Here is an 18342-nt window from a genome sequence, read left to right as displayed (position 1 = left end):
TTTGGGATGGAATTAAATATGATATTCAAAAGTTTGTGGTGGAATGTTTGGTTTGACAACAAAACAAAGTTGAAACAATTACCACCCCGGGTCTATTACAACCTTTATCCATTCCAAGTCAACATTGGGAGGAGGTTTCAATGGATTTTATCACAAGTTTACCCAAGTCTGAAGGAAAGAGTGTCATCATGGTGGTAGTTGACAAACTTACCAAGTATGCACACTTTTGTGCATTGTCTCATCCATTTAAAGTCAGTACAGTTTCTACTACATTTATGAAACAATTCAAAAGCTACATGGAAACCCAAAGATTATTATAAGCGACAGAGATCCCATTTTCACTGGAAATTTTTGGACATAATTATTTTCTTGTCTTAGTACTCAGTTAGCTGATAGCTCATCTTATCATCCTCAATCTGATAGGAAAAATGAGATAGTAAACAAATGTTTGGAAGGATATCTTCGTTGCTTTGTATCTGATAAATAGACACAATGGGTCAAATGGTTTCCTCTGGATGAATGGTGGTATAACACTTCCTTCCATACTACAACAAAAATGACCTCATTTATGGCACTTTATGGATATCACCCACTGTCCATCACATCATATTTAAGAGAAAATTCTAAGGTTCAAGCAGTGGAAGATCACATTGAGCATCAACAACAAGTTATCCAACTCTTAAAGGATAACCTAACTTTGGCACAAAATAGAATGAAACAACAGGAAAATCAACATCACAACGAAAGAAGTTTTGATGTAGGTGACTCTGTATTTCTACGAATACAACCATATAAACAAATGTCCCTCAAGCAAGCTAAGAAGGATAATAAATTATCACCAAAGTATTATGGTTCGTACAGGGTGTTGCAAAATATTGGTACTATGACATACAAATTGGAGCTTCCTGCGGCTTCCCGAGTGCACCCAGTTTTCCATGTTTCATGCTTAAAGAAGGTTATTGGTGACAAGCTCCCAATTCAAACAATATTGCCAGAACTTGACGAGGAAGGAAAAATCATATTGGAACCAGAAGCAATCACAGAAACAAGAACTCGACAGCTACGAAATCGATAAATTTAAGAGTATCTTGTCAAGTGGAAGAACTTACCTGCTGAAGATTCCATATGGGAGGATGAGAATTTTATGCAGAAGCATCCAAAACTACTCAAGCGTTGAGGACAATAATTTTTTGAAGGATATGGGCATGTTAGGTCCCTATAATACTAGTGGTTCCCCCATTACTATTGTCATTGTAGACCTTATTGTTATTGTTGTGCTCCTGTTGTCCCCATATTATTATTATTGTGCCCCATAGAAGCCCACTATTGTTATTGTTGTGCCCTTATATTATTATTGTTATGTCAGCTTTGATTATATTGTGACCCCTTAGAATCCTATAGATAGAAAGGAGGTTTTTTCATTTGTATCATCCAAGAATTATTCATTTGTGTAATGTAAAGGAGGTTTCCCCCTCAAAGAGGCTGATTTTGAAGTCGTTGATCTATATTTTATATCTTTTTGTGAGATGGTTTCATAACATTCACACAAGCTTGAACAAGAATGGCATAATCAATTAAGATAGTGATTGAACAATGTTAAACCCATGTCGACATTCAGTGTGCATGCCATTGATAGTTCCTCACTTAGTTTGTGATCATACTTCTTTTCGGTGAGTTTATTCAACTATCAATTTTTGTGCACTTTCATATTTGCAAGTGTCATTTTCATCCTTATGCCTGTGGTTTTTCCTTGCATTCACTTTAATTAGTGTTATTTTCATGTTATCTTCACTCTAGCATTTGTCACTTTCACTTTCGATCGCATATCGCAAGTGTCGTTCACACTTTTCTCTTCATATAGTAAATGTCTTCTTTTGGCATGTGGAGTGTCGTACAATGCATGAAAAATAGTTTTGTTGTTTTTCAAGGGGTAATATTTGCGTTAATGAGTTGTACTCACCATGTAAACATGTATTGCACTTATTTCCAAAGTTTTAAGCATTGTCACATAAGTTTTGTCATGGTCATCGCAAAGTGTATCTTTGGTGTCGCACTTGTCGTCGCAAAGTTGTTGCACTGAGGGAAGATTGTTGTTAATGTATTCTGGATGATCTATATTTTATTGTCAATTTTTCTAAGTTTTTGGTCAGAGTCAAGTCCTATCACTGTTCACATAAGCTTCATCGATCCCATAGTTAGCCAAATTCCTGAAAAAATTATGATGAAGCAACCTAGCCTCATATGGCTCTCCTAAATTGTGCATTGTACAATATCAACCATCAAGTTGCAACCCTGCCTCTTGAAACTGTGAAATGCGCAGTTCCTGACTCCTAGGAATGCACACTACGAAGTATTAGTGCTCAATCCCTGAACTTGACCTCCAAAACTGCGCAATCATGCCCTCTAGCCAGGCCTGAACTATGCATTGCATAGTCTCAATCCTCAAGCCTCAGCCTTGAGTTGCTGAACTGTATAATTGCGCAATCACCTAGCCTCCTTGTGTCCCAAAATTGCACAGTGGGAAAAATCAAGGCTTAATCTCTAGCCTAAGTCCTTGAGTCCCTCAACTACACAGTTCCTCTGCTTAGGCCTCTTGAACTACACATTGCGCAGTCTCAAGACTCAAGCCTCCAAACTGAGTCCTTGAGTCCATCAACTGTGTAATGTCTTGGCCTCTATCCTCCTAGAACTACACTGTGATCATCCTCAAGCCTCAAGTCATATCCCTTAACTCTTAAGCCCCTAACTTGCACAATATCTTGAACCTGACCATCCTGAATTTCACATTGCGCAGTATCAAGCCTCTGTCCTGTTACACAGTATTTTTTCATGTCTCCCGTTGACTTCCCGAGCTATATCCCAGAGTGCAAAAACATTGACTACTATGCAGAATATCCATCATGACATACAAAACAAAACTTTCCATAAGGATTCCAGTGTGAGTTTTCCTATGAAAACCCGCGCTGGAAGTGCGAGTGTATAACTAAGAAACCTATCATCAGCATGGGTAGGTAGTGGAGCAAAATGCACTGATGCTAGAAATTAGGTTTTAAGGCAACTTTCTCTAGAATGATTTCTAGGCAGCTTTCCTTTGATTCTTCAGGGAGGTTTTGGTTTGTATATCATGATGGATATTCTGCACAGTAGTCAATGTTTTGGCACTCTGAGATATAGCTCGGGAAGTGTATGGGAGACATGAAAAAACACTATGTAACAAATGCCCCCTAAAGCATTAAGGCAGAACAGGGAGTGATGGATGAGGTTCTTTATAAGTCAGTTCAAGGACGAGAATAACACCGTCAAGAGACCCGCAAATCAAACATATACATATACATATCTGAAATCTTTGATGATCATGCCTAACAATACATGAATAGGGATGTAATGATACATGAATCTGTGGCATGGATGCAACCATTCGAATAAGAGGGATCATGTGCAAATATCATTTCCATTATTCACATTCGTGGATTGTGCTGATTGTACCTTGAGAGCCATTGTCATTACCAATGGTCTCTCTCTTGCCTGATAATGGTTTATATTGTTGACTGGTAATCATGTGGTTTTCTATCATGTTTAACTTCGACACATCTATTCACATGTTAGTATTTGTACATTGATCGAGTCGAGACAGAGGACAAGACCCTGGATTTTGTCTGATAGAATCCAGGTTGCGTGGAGTTATGAGTCATTCATGACTATATACAAGTTTTTTCTAGACGTATGACTATGACCATACCATGGGTCCATATTTATGATCCTTTCTATTGGGATGGTTGTGACCATACCGAGTATCTCTAGACATGATCCCTCTTATTCAGATTATTGTGTCCATGTTGCAAATTCATGTATCATTAGATGCTTACTCTTGTATTTTTAGGCATGATCATCAAAGGTTTCAGATATATATATGTACATGCTTGATTTGTAGGTCTCCTGACAGTGTTGTTCTTGTCCTCGCACTGACTTGTAAAGCACCACAACCATCACTCCCTGTTCTACCTTCATGCTTTAGGGGGCATCTATTACAATATTTTGTCATGTCTCCCATTCACTTCCAGAGCTATGTCTCGGAGTGAAAAAACATTGAATACTATGCAGAATATCCATCATGATGTACAAACCAAAACCTCCCTGAAGAATCAAATGAAAGCTACTCTGAAATCATTCTGGAGAAAGTTGCCTTAAAACCTAATTTCTGGCATCAGCGCATTTTGCTCCAATGCCTGCCCACGCTGATGGAAGGTTTCTCAGTTATACACTCATGCTGCCAATGTGGGTTTTCATAGGACAACTTGCGCTAGCCTCCTTCTGATATGTTTTCCCAAACTGGATGAGAAGCTTCATGATCTAGAGGCTTCCAGAACGACGAGCTGGATGTTGTTCATTATGGATGTGGTCAAATTCTCCCAATATTACCCTTTGATCTTATCCCTATGAGCTTCCTCCTTGAGATGTGGGCCTTCCTCTATCTTTGGTGAGGTCCTAACTCCCTCTCCCTTCCTATAAATTCACCCCCTTCCATTCCCAAATGGTTGGTCATTGATTGCTGCATCCCAATGCCAAGATTATGCTTACATTCTTCCCATTCTAGCTTCAAGAAGGAGTGCTTGAAGAGTATTTTCTTGGACTTGGACATCCACCCAAAGGAATGCCTCAACATTAAGGCATAGGTTGTATGCTTCTATTTTCAGTTTCTTAATATATACATCTAATTTTCACTTCCCATAATTGTGTAAATATTTATGAAATTAGCTTAATGTTCCTTGATCTATTTAGTAGTTAATGCTTGATGTATGGTATATATGCTCTTGTGTCTTACATAGTAATTTGATCTCTCTTGCAGGTTTTTGGAAATGAAGAACGACTTAGGAGTGAGGTCGGGAGCGAAAGATTGAAAACCATCTCTGAAGAACGAGCGATTAGCATTAGAACGAGGTAGGTTCCTCTTTCTTATTGCATTTGTCAATAATAAGCTAGGAAAGTGAGTATTAGATTGTCCAGTTTGTTGCTAGACCCACTCATTGGGCTAGAGGGATCACCTATGTCTGTAGAGGGGATTTTACTTCACAACAAGTGCCAGACCTTAGCCTCTGAAACTGCACAATCCCTTAGCCAGTCACTCAATCAGTCACCAATTCTGCCCCTAATAGGTGAGTTCATGAAACATGTTCGGTTATGGGTTTTCTGGACTGATGTCATCTTTTCATGGATGGTTTTTAGTTGCAGGTACTCCATCTTATCATGAAAGGATGATGAGGGAGAAAAAGGAGAAGGGGACCATGCTAGAAGACACATATAGAGCTAAAGAGATAAGATGATGATCAGGCGAGAAGATGAAAGAATACTAGATTAAAACAAAAGATCAAATATTAGGACCGCAAGAAGACTCCATCTGATTTACAACCCTTTGGAGGGTGGATATAAAGAACGAAGCATATATCTCATGAAGATGAAGCATTGCACATCTCTTATTGAAGATAAAGGAGCATCAAGAATGGATTGGCATTGCCATGTCATCAAGAAGTCGTTGTCAGCAATGTCATGCCATTTCATGTCACAAGTCATCATTTTCCAAATCATTCTTATGGATTATGTAATTTCTTATTCGAAAATGTATTGTAAAGTGGAAGTCCAAAGAACATGTACAAAAGATGAAGAGTCATGTAAAGTTGAAAAGTCATAGGAAGACAAACAATCATGAGGGTAGTCAAAGAGTCACAAGGGAGGTGAAGTATCACCCCATTGGTTATAAATACACCCTCATTGTATGAGAAAATTATTTTTTCACCTTGGATCCTCCCGCAAGGCATTAGAGGGACAAGTTAGTTCTTTTGACGAGCAAGTGGTGGCTCTAACGCTCCACTATTGGAGCTAGTGGTGTTCGATGTATACATGTGTCTTGGGGAATTTTTCATGATGTATGAAGCCTGATGGACATCACATTATTCATGCATGGATTATAAATATTTGTAATACTATTCTTTGAATGTTTATGATTCATGTTTTCTTTCACCTGAAATAAAGTAGTTGAACTATTTCGGTTATTTTAGTGCTTATCATATTGATAATGTGTTGTATTGGTTATAATGAGCTTCACATATTTGTGGATTATTCCGCTGGATATTAGATGGATCCTTTATGTTCACATGTATCTCTGCTAGGGTGGTACTATTACCTCTCTCTTAGAGGCTCACTTTCTCATTCCCTCTATAATAGAAGAACATTGACACACTTAAAACCAAACACTCACCAAGCAAACTTACTAGTTTTTTGAAGGCACATCTGCACTCCTCTCTCTTTCTGACAGTTAGAGCCAAGGAAAATATATAATAATACATGGAAACCGAGCCGAAACTCCAAATGGGGCTCCTAATCTAAACTATTTGAGATCTGATTGGGACTTCACATCGAGGAGAACCCCTTAGTTGACGGATTTCCAACACCATAAGCAAATGGCACTAGAAGGAGGGCCAGACGACAAGTTGTGCCTGTTGAGTTTTCTTTGAATCTCCTATTAAAAATGGATCTTCCCCAAATCATAATCTTGAGATATTTTTCTAAAGAGCTTAATCTTACCATACCTGTGAAATTTTTCCATAACCTGTCCCAATTTAGGTTTGATGGCAAGGGTGAATTAACTCTTCGTGAACATCTATTTCAAGTTGTCCATTTTTTCTTTTCTAACAGAATACATTGCAAGGATTTCATGGCTATATTACTCACCCTAACATTTGAAGGTTGTGTTGATCGATGGTGTCATACATTATCTGTTGCTTCTATCCATTCATTCAACCAGCTTGCAAAGGAGTTTCATAAATCATTTGATAGATATGATTACCAAAATGTTTTTAAGAGAATTAATCAACTAAGAATGAAGCCTAATGAATCAATTGAGGATTTTTCCGATCGATTCCTTCACCTTTGTTATGAATTTCCAAGATAATACATTGATTGGGATTTCTTTAAACAACAGTTTAAGCATTTGGTTCATATCTCTTTGCATGGTGAATCTGAACCCACTGATTCTTTTACCTCCTCGACTCTTGTAAATCATGAGACACCTCGAATTTAAGAGGAGGAACCTACTTTTGTTCCTTTTCCTCCTTTTCTAGTCCCGATGTGGGTGCCTCCTTGTGGTGATAATAAAGTTTGGAAATCCACAAATCAAATTCCTAATCCATCTCTTCATCCTACTTCTGCTTCTCATGATTTAGATCTAATGAAAGCAACCATAGAGTGGCTCATGGAGCCTAGGGTGAAGGCTAATCATTTCATTCCTCAAGATGAAACTACCACTCTTAACATCAATCTTGAATCTGGCTCCATTGAAAGTGTTACTTCTTCAAGGGACATATGTCATTCTCTATCATCTACATGTAATGACTCTGCATATCATGATTTGTTTGATCAATCTGCTCCACTAACTAGCTCGTCATGCCCTCCTAATTTTCTAGTTGTTGGTTCAAATTGCGACAAGATACAAGGACGTCACATTACACTGATAAAGGAGGAGGAAGGTGAAGAGACTTTTGATCTCTCTTCTCTTTTTCAAAGTCCCCCATGTCAAGATGATGCACTTCCATTCTCAAATGTTTTTCAACATGCTAATCTTTCTAGTGGATCAAATGCAATCAATTCTTCCAATCAATTTGTAGCCTTGGGAAACAATCATTATGATGGTGATAATTCCGTGGATGTAAGAAATGATGTATGCCTAAGTGCACCAGTTGATCTTTTAGTTTCTCATGAAGATTTTAATTTAGATCTAGAATCTCATTCAGTCAAAGAAGATGTTCTTATCAAAACTTTCTCTTCATCTCACTATCCCTTATGCTATACTACTTATGATGTATCTATATGTAATGAATATGCTCCATGCTTTTTAAGTTCTCCATTTGATGAGTTAACTTCCCAATTGAGACAAGGTAGTGAGGTTATACATGAAATGAAATGAAATAATCGAATCATTGAGTACTCTTTCCATCCCTCATCATCTCTTGTTTTGCATGAAGACAACTTTTCAAATCAGCTTGCTCATGAAATTTCTCTGATTCATACATATTTGGATTTGTGATCAAAAGAATCTTTCAATTTGAGTAATCTAGTTATTGAAGTTGCAGAATGTGGTCAAATTAGTAACAGAGATGTCTACCATCCGATTAGTAGTGGTCCCATTGAGATCAAAGAAAGCAACTATCTTCACACCATGCATCATCTGATTCAATCTCCAGGATGTGATTTTAAAATCCTTGAATGTTTCAGGACTTGTCAGGAAGTTGAGGCACTTCAATTTTTTTTTTTTTTGGTTATGTTAGGATCTCGTGACTCTAGTAAGCCCCCCGAACTAAGTCAAATCTGGTTTTTCTCGCACAATCCTTCTCTTTGCATGGTTTCACTCGATGTAAATTTCTTTTTTTAAAGATGTTTGGTATTTTGGATGTAATATTTCGAACTTTCGAAATTTAGTTTCTTATCGGATTCAAGATTTTATTTTACATGATACATCTCCATACAAGGATCTTGTACTCAACTCAGGTTTGAATATGTTTCTCTCATAGAGTCATGGAATTGCGAAGTTGATCATTTCAAAGACTATCTTTGGATGAAGGAATCATTCCTATTAGATTCATTTCTTAATAGTCTTTTCCTGGTTTCTCTTGCTAATGTTATATTTCAAGTCTTTCCCTTCATCACACCTGAAATACTCTTGAGTGATAATGAATGCATGAGTTATTGTGCAAACCAAATTCTTCCCTGTTCACTATGTCCTGACTGGTCTCATGTGTTTGTTGTGCCGACATCCTTTTAAATTATTTCAATGACTATGATGCTTGTATAGTTTGTCACCAGTTACAGGAAAATGGTTTTTCACATTCGACATGCGAGGAAGTTTATTCTATTGTTCAAAGAATTCACAGAGCTATTCAAATTGGTTTATCTTTGTTAATTACAAACTGGGAATCTGATGCTTTAATCAACCCATCTGATCATGATTTTGTCTATGATGACTGTCATTCAACTCACTATTTTCCCATCAGCACATCCAATGACAATTTTTTTACATCCTTTGATCTTTATGGTTTAACATTTCACCATTCGGATACTTGTCAAGTAGTTGAGGCACCTCTGCACTTGTTGATGGTTATGTCAAATCCTCATTGTCTTGACATGCCTGTTGAATATGATCAGATATATTTTACCTCACAATATTCTCATTGTAATCTCATGCCTCTAATTGAAAATTCATCTTTTCAAGGATTTCGAGGTTTTCAAGAGGATTGTCACGAATTTTATGATCCAACTGTTGAATGGTTGGAGCAATCTTACCTGGAAATCTCCGTTGAAAACAAAAAGTTTTGATCTTTCCTCATGCTTGCTAAGGAGTTCACTGTAGATGAGGACACATTCACAAGAAGCTTTCGAGGTTTTTTGAATGATGGTTTTCATCGAAAAGATAAGAATATGAATTGATTAAAAGTAGTGGTTATGGCCTATCTTTCTGCTGATAGGAAATACCTTCAAATTTGTGTGCAAGTTATTCAAGTTTTTATATTTTCTATTGCACATTGATTTATTTCAATTTTGAACGGTCATATATTTGTGTATGTAGGTCGGGAGAATTTACAGTGGCTACATTGGAACTTTCATTATATTTGACACCAACCTTCTAGCTGTTTAGGTTAGGACTAGTACTAGTTGCATTCTAGTTTCCCCTCTCTTGCAATCATTCTGCGCTTGATCTCCTTAGTCTTTCTTGTGTTTTATTACTTCTGTGTTACATCATGTTTTGGTTTATCTTCCTTTTACTTGTCTTTTGGTTTTGATTTCTTGTTGTTTCATGTCTTTTATTTTTTGTTCTGTTAATAAGACATTGCATGAAGGGTGTCCCATTTGGGATCGAAAGATAATGTGGCCAAATAAAAAAGGCCTTTGTGACACTGCAACATTTGTTTGACCTTCATTCTTTCTTCTCTACCTTGGTTACACCTTTTGGTCGATGATGTTCTGACGGAAAATATGATCCTTGCATAAGGAAAGCTTTGTGTCGAACCATGATATCCATGTCTATTCTTGAAACCTTACACCGTCACTTGGTTCTTTATGTTTCAGTGTTTTACATGCTTATCCAATTAAGTAGAGAAGGAGAAGGGGAAAAATCTAAACAAGCAAACCAAAATCAAAGGTATTATATGCTTCTTTGAAGGAACAACTTCTTATGCTCTTAATAAGTAGGGATCCCTCTTCTACCCATGAAATGAATAAGTGCCTATGCATAGTCCTTTATAAAATACATATAAAGGTGAAAGAAGAGAAAGGATTCCTGCATGGAGAGGTGAAGCAGCAAATCTGTCAGGGTACTATCTAGGTTTTCTGGTAGTGGAGCAATGTTTGTGTTCTTGTAGTGATTCCCGTCGGGGTACTTTCTAGGCTTGTTGGTAGCAGAGCAAAACCGAAGATGAAAAACAATACTCTAAAAATCTAAAGATTGCAAACTACAATACTCTTCTTTGATTCGAAACATTGCGATATTGTTGATCTTATGTTTTCACTCAACCGAGAAGGGACAGAAGGGACTAAGCTTATTCACGGGGTAATTTGGGAGACCAAATTGATCTACACAATGAATCAATACTCCCCGAATAACTAGAAATTGCACAAAAGAATCAACTATATAGAGAAGCTAAAGTTATCCCAGTGTGTCACCAAGTGTTGTCGCTGCGACAAACACCCTCCAAAAATTTTCCAATACTTTAATTTTGGAGCCTACTGTGGATTTGTGATCAATCATTCCATAGTCACTTCTTGGTCACCCGATTCTTTGTCTTTGAGCTTGCTTTTGGATCGTAAGTGTCGAAGTCACTTGCTCACACATGCTTAGTTCATAATGAATTCATGAAATAATTCTTTCACGCAAGAGTGAACTGGCTGGCACAGTCCACTAAGATAGTTCCTTTGCAATGTTCAACCCATGTCAATAGTCAGTGTGCATTTCATTGCCAGTTCCTCACTTAGTTTGCGATCATACTTCTTTTCGGCGAGTTTCTTCAACTGTTGCCTTTTGTACACTTTCATCTTCGCAAGTTTCATTTTCATGCTTACGACTATCATTTTTTCTTGCGCTCACTTTAATTACTATCATTATCATGTTATCTTAACTCTGGCATGTGTCACTTTCACCATTGCTCGCATATCGCAAGTATCGTTCACACTTTTCTCTTCATATAGTAAATGTCATCTTTTGGCATGTGGAGTGTCGTGCAACACACGAAAGATAGTTTTGGTGTATTTGAAGGGGTAATATTTGTGTTAATGAGTTGTACTCACCATGTAAACATGTATCACACTCATTTCAAAAGTTTTGAGCATTGTCGCACAATTGTTGTCACAGTGCTCGCAAAGTGTATCTTTGGTGTTGCACTTTTCGTTGCAAACTTGTCGCACTGAGGGAAGTTTGTGGTTCATGTGTTAAGGAAGATATATGTTATGTCGTCAAGTGTTCTAAGTGTGTGATCATAATCAAGTCCTATCACTGTTCACATTAGCTTCATCGATCCCACACTTATCCAAATTCAGAAAAACTTCTTACCAAGCAACTTAGCCTCATTTGACCCTCCTGAATTGCGCATTGCGCAATATCAACCCTCAAGTTGCAACCATCCCTCTTGACACTACACGTTGCAGTGTTCCCGCCTCTTAGGACTATGCATTGCATAGTCTTAGTGCTCAATCCCATACCTTGACTTCCAAAACTACACAATCATTCCCTCTAGCTAGGCTTGAACTACACATTGCAAATCTCAGTCCTCAAGCCTCAATCTTGAGCTCCCTAACTGCACAATTTCATAATCACCTGGCCTCCCTGCCTCCCAGAACTGTGAAGTGGTCAAACTTAAGGCTCAGGCATCTAGCAGGAGTCCTTGAGTCTCTCAACTGGGAAATTCCTCTGCCAAGGCCTCCTGAACTACACATTGTGCAATCTCAAGGCTTAAGCCTCCATACTGAGTCCTTGAGTCCCCAACTAAATAATGCCTTGATATGTATCCTCCCAGAATTGTGCAATGATAATTTTTAAGTCTCAAGTCCTATCCTTGAACTCTTAAGGCCCTCAATCCTGTAATATCTTGAACATGTCCATCTTGAACTGCACATTCTGCAGTATCAAGCCTCAGTCCCTAACCTTGGCCTTTGGAACTATGTAATCCATTAGCCAGTCACTCAACTAGTCACCAATTCCACCCCTAACAGGTGATTTCATGAAACATTAGGTTATGGTTTTTTTGGAATGATGTCGAGCTGTCATGAATCATTTTCAGTTGTACGGACTCTATCTTATTTTGAAAGGATGATGAGGGAGGAAAAGGAGAAGGGGACCATGCTAGAAGACACATATAGAGTTGAAGAGATGAGATGATCATCAGGTGAGAAGATGAAGGAACACTATATTACAACAGAATATCAAAGATCAGGACCGCATGAAGGCCCCATCTGATTTACAACCCTTTGGAGGGTGGATATGAAAAACAAAGCATATCTCTCACGAAGATGAAGCATTTCACATCTCTTCTTGAAGACAAATGAGCAACAAGAATGGCTTGAAATTTCCATATCATCAAGAAGTCCTTGTCAGCAATGCCATTCCATGTCATATCATGAGTCATCATATACCACATCATTCTTGTGGATTATGTAATTTCTTATTCGAAATGTATTGTAAAGTGGAAGTCCAAAGGACATGTACAGAATATGAAGAGTTATGTAAAGTTGAAAAGTAATAGGAAGTCAAACAGTCATGAGGGTAGTCAAGGAGTGACAAGGGAGGTGAAGCATCACCCCATTGGTTACATATACACCCTCATTGTATGAGTAGAGGAAATTTTCACCTTGGCTCCTCCCGTAAGGCATTAGAGAGACAAGCTAGTTCTTTTGAGGAGCAAGTGGTGGCTCCAACACTCCACTATTGGAGCTATTGGTGTTCGATGTATACATGTGTCTTGGGACTTTTACTTAATATATGAAGCCTGATGACCAACACATTCTTCATGCATGGATTATGAATATTTGTAAGAATATTCTATGAATTTTTATGATTCATGTTTTCTTTCACCTATACTAAAGTAGTTGAACTATTTCAGTTATTTTAGTGCTTATCATATTGAGAATGTGTTGTATTGGTTGCAATGACCATGACATCTTTGTGGACTATCCCATTGGATATTAGACAGATCTGTTTTGTTCATGTGTGTCTCTAATAGGGTGGCACTATTACCTCTCTCTTAGAGGCTCACTTTCTCCTTCCCTCCGTAGTAGAAGAACCTTGACACACTTACAATTGAACGCTCACCAGGAACACTTACTTGTTTTTTGAAGGCACATTTGTGCTGCTATCACTTGCTGACAGTTAGAGCCAAGGAAAATATATAAGAATACATGGAAACTGGTCCGACACTCCAGATGGGTCTCCTACTCCAAATGGTGTGAGGTTTGATTGGGACTTCAAATCAGGGAGACCCCCTTGGTTGACGGATTTCAAGAACTGTAAACATTGTGTCATGTATGACATGAATTAGGAAGAATGGTCCTAGAGCATAAGGTTTATTTAGAATTGGGCCCAAAATTACTCTGATAAGAGTGTTTCCTTTTGGTGATTCACCATGTGTCAAGCTGTTGAACCGAATTATGGTGAACTAAGACTAGTTTGGATGTCATGTGTCAAGTATTGACCTGAATTATGGTGACTAGTTGATGCTAAATGATGTACCATGTATCTGAAGTATTGACTTGAAGTATGGTGAGGATATACCATAGGTCTGAGGTACTGACCCAAATGATAGTACCATGATGATGTTGTTCATTTACCATGTTTCAAATATGTTTGACCCAATTATGGTATTTTATTGATCCTATTGGTTTACCATGTGTCACATTTTGTTACCGAATTATGGTATTTGATTGATGATTATGACAATGATTTATTATACCCTTTTATTAGAGATTTTTTTTCACGTGAAGAACATTTGTTTAGTCATTATGAATACCTCCCTAGCTAAGAGGGAGTGTTGAATTTTTGTAGCTATGGTCGGTATTTAGAATTTATATTTTAGCCCTTATAATGTATAAATAATTTGTAAGACATGTTCTTCATGTCATTTTTATTATTTAGCCATCAAAAGAATCATTGTAAGACATTTTCTCCATGTCATAGTTAAAAGAGAAAATTTTGAAATTTGAAGTTTGATTTTTTGGCTCTAAAATAGTCAAGTCAACCCTCCCTCAAGTCGACTCGGCCCAAGTGAAGAGACACATCCATTTGCGAAGGAACAACACTATATAAATGCATTCAACCTCCTCCTTAAAGGCACCATTCAACCTCACACAATAAATACAAGTTCTCTACATCCAAGCGAAGATTAAAAAGGAAAAGAAGGATGAACAAGAAGGACACAAATCTCTCTCTCTCTAGTTCACTTTTCTCTCTCTAGACCTCGCACATGTGAATTCCAGGCAATAGTTTCTTGGAAAATCGAGTTGTAGGGTCAAAGTTGTAGAGCCGAAATTGCAGGGTCAATTTGTAGGGATGAAATTCTGGGCATCTTATTGGCAACATATTCTAAGCAAGTCGAAATTCAAGGAAGGTAGAAATTCTAGGTAGGCCAAAATTCTGGACAAATCTAAGAAGACCAATGTTTTGACTTGACTTTAGTTGAGGGATGTGGACCAGGTTTTACCATAGGTTGATCAGTTTGATTTCATAGTTGGCTAGAAACATTATATGTATCTCTTGTTGAACTGAAGAATTTATCTAATAAAAAGGTTGTTGGGTTTTCCAAGGCAAATCTTGTGTTCTCTTTGTGCATTGTGATCTGTACTGTCTTTGTGATTTATGGTTGAATTTCTAAAGTGTAATTACTTAATGATAAACCAAAATTGTTAAAATAAGACATATATCATTAGAAGTAATTACCAAGTATTTCAAAAAAAATGTACTTGTTTCTATTGCACTTGAAAAATCAATAATATGGCAGCCTGGAAAACACCTTGGGAATCAGAAGTTATAGCAAGTCAAATTATGGTAGGGTTCCATGGTTCTCATGGTTCCATAAGTGCCACATCATCACACCCCAGTCCTTTTATTATCATAGCACTATATGTAAAGGCTCTGCAATTCTAAGATTAATAAAGTCCTAGATATGGGAATAATTCTCATTAAATGTTGCATATATTCATGTCCTGCCATGAGATTGGTGGAATGAGTTAAGTCATGGCAGTGGATCAAGTCTAGAGACAAAGAATGAGAGATGGATAAAATCCCATCAATAGACATGGATATTCACATACCTCCCCAAGCATTTCAAGGCATGATATGCATGTTAGTTGAGTGCGATCATGCGGTTAACAGAGCCCATGAGGATGGAAATTTTCCCAACAGTTGCTAAGGAATTTTATGTCATGCCCCATAATAAAAGGAAAGGTGTTTTAACTGTCTCGTGGTTGATAGAGCCTGAGAAGGAAAAGAAACTTTTCGAAGTTTTCCGAAGAAGTTCATGTCCCACCCTGAGCGCCTGTCTATTTGGGCCTATTTGTGTTCGGTCTATGTTGGATGTTCAAGGGTGCTTGCTGAAAAATACCCCACACTGCTTCATATTGAGCCAAAAAAATGGTTTTCAAAGTTTGGCCTTGAATTTTTTTTGAAGGAAATAATATAAAAAAACCGCTTGAACCCAAAATCTCCCCTCCATACCTAGTGAGCTGGCAACAAGACACATGGTGCTCTCTCATTAGCCAATGATGTTGAGCAGGATGGTGATGTGGAAACAAGGTTTTCAGCATGGACCAATGTCAGAAATAAAATTGATGCGATGATGCGACCCTTTTGACTAACATAGGTGACATGGTGCATAGGTGGAAAATGACTTGGTATGTTGAATCAACATGACATGACAATCTGACACGTGGCAAGAAATTTTGGCATTTTTAGGTGTCGAAGTGTCCCATTTCTGGGTGACATGTGGCACCACCAGGAGGGGCCACATGGGTTAGATGATGTCAACATGATGTAACAAAAAAAATGGGAGGCCTAAATTCAAGCTATTTTGGAACTTGTTATTTGGGCCTCACTACAGGTGTACACGAACCCTTGTATCTTTAGATCGACACAAGACCCATTCTGTTCGGGCATTCAGGGTTTTTTGGGTCTCAGATTATTAAATTGAGTGCAAAAATAAAGTGGCATGAACCCAAACAAATGCATAAGTACCTTGAGTGAAAGGGCACATTTAGAGCTGCAGTCACATTTAAAAGTGCCAAAGTGTTAAGGGCACAAGAGTCTGGCATGGGTGTGGAGTTAAGCGCTTCAGTCATTTGTCTTTGGTCACAACAGTTGGTATCATGTGCTAAAGGGATGAAGTGTAAGGGCTCAACACTGGTCTGAATATGGCAGATTAGCAGTTAATGGAGTTGTTGGAGTCAATGGCCTCACTTATGGTTCTTCTCATCGGTTGTACAGGTAGTAATGAATTTCCAATCTAAAAGAGAGCAAGCCATATTGGAGTACCCCTTATGCCATAAAAAATTTAATGAGAAAAAATCCTCGGGTAGTGAAGATGAATAATGAAGACTCATTTGAGTCTCATTTATGTATAGTGGTCCAGTAACAGGCAAGGGAAACCATACCAAATAAATTAAGGGCTTTGCTGGCATGTTGCAATTCCTCCTCGTGCCATGAGAAATTCAATGTAGGTCCTCATTTAATGTGAATACTTATGCATTTTTCTCTTTGTGACATTTTGTTTTGAGTATGACTATTGAGACTGTGATTTGGTGCAGCTAGAGTGTACTGAGTGAGTATGACTATAAGCATTTGCTGAGAGAGAAGAGTAGTTGTGTAGCAAATGTATCATTATAATACTTCTTATGAGAAAGTGCTGACGTGTTGTGAGAAACAAAGGAATGCTAGGTTAATTTCCTATATATCCAAGGTGCAGAGGTGGCCAAATTTCTCAGTTTGAAAATCCCATGAAAGATAGAAATCTTAGCAATAGCAAGTGGGTTCCTACTCTTATTAGAGTTTGGTGCCTCTAGGAAAGTTGGTGCTTGCTAATTTGAAGGGGTTGGGGCCTCCTCTGAGTAGGTGCTTTGAAATAATTGATGTAATCAGAGTTGGTTCTTTTGATTCACATCTTAACATGAAAAATAATTTTACTGGTTTTTCTCTTGGAAGGGTTTCCATGTTAAATCATCATTTTCAATTGTTATGTGATTGCTCTTTTCTCATGTGTTGCTAAATGATCTACAATTGAATGCACAATTGCTTAAGATAAAAACAAAAAGTTGTAAATTGATGATTCACCCCCCCAGTAATTCTTGGTTCCCAACAAGATTTAAAATTAAGTTCTCAATTTTCTAGATGATTAAGGGAAATAAAATATTATCTCTATTCCTTAAATACTTAGAGAAATGGTTTAGCTCAATAAGGGATAACGAAGAAAATACCAAATAAAATAACTTGGCACAAGAACATTAGTCTTGTGGAACATAATACCAAGATAAAACAAATAAACTAACTTAATTCACCATGCAACCAAGATCTACCATAAGCATCCATGAAAAGACATCACATCACATCACATCACAAGATCTGCACAACAAAGTAGCTCAACTAGGCCTTTATTCCATGCAAGAGAGTAAGATCAATAATTAAGAGAAGTTATGATCCAAGTGTGACAATGAACCAATAGAAAATTTACTCCCCTATTTATATGAGGGTGACCAAGTCACTTTTCCTTCAAATTAGATTTCCCTAAAAACCATTAAATCCACGATACAAGGTGGATGGGTGATTAAGTTGACCCTCAAATATAGCCAAAATAATGAAATAACAAGAAAATAAACCTCACATAACCCACATGTATGAGTATAAAACCCTCCAAGGGTGACATCATCTCCCAAAATGTATGTCTCTCCATGAAAAGGTGTAACATATCATGCAAGGGGTTTTTCTGATCCCAGAAGTCATGTCTCCTCATCAAAATGGTGCCTCGTCACCAAATAAAACCATCTTAAGACCAACAACATCCTAGAGAAATACATAGGGGAATTTTGAGGTAAAAAATGGGCCTCAAAATAGAAAATGTAATAACAAAATTAACTTTAAAAGAACCAATAGGATTCAAGATAATGATGTCATCCCCAGGGGAAAATATTTTGGAGGGAAAAGAAGAAAACTACATTTTAATTGTATTTTTGGCTTGTATTCTTATAAGTTTACTCAAATCTCAATTGTAGACACTCGTTGGATGTGTAATTCTATTTCGCATTCAACGAGTACCCAATTTTCATACT

This window comes from Pinus tabuliformis, chromosome X, assembly GCF_031772625.1.
Source record: "Pinus tabuliformis cultivar Carrire ecotype Pingquan chromosome X, CPIR1, whole genome shotgun sequence".
NCBI classification, from domain to species: domain Eukaryota; kingdom Viridiplantae; phylum Streptophyta; class Pinopsida; order Pinales; family Pinaceae; genus Pinus; species Pinus tabuliformis.
This window is presented reverse-complemented; position numbering follows the sequence as displayed.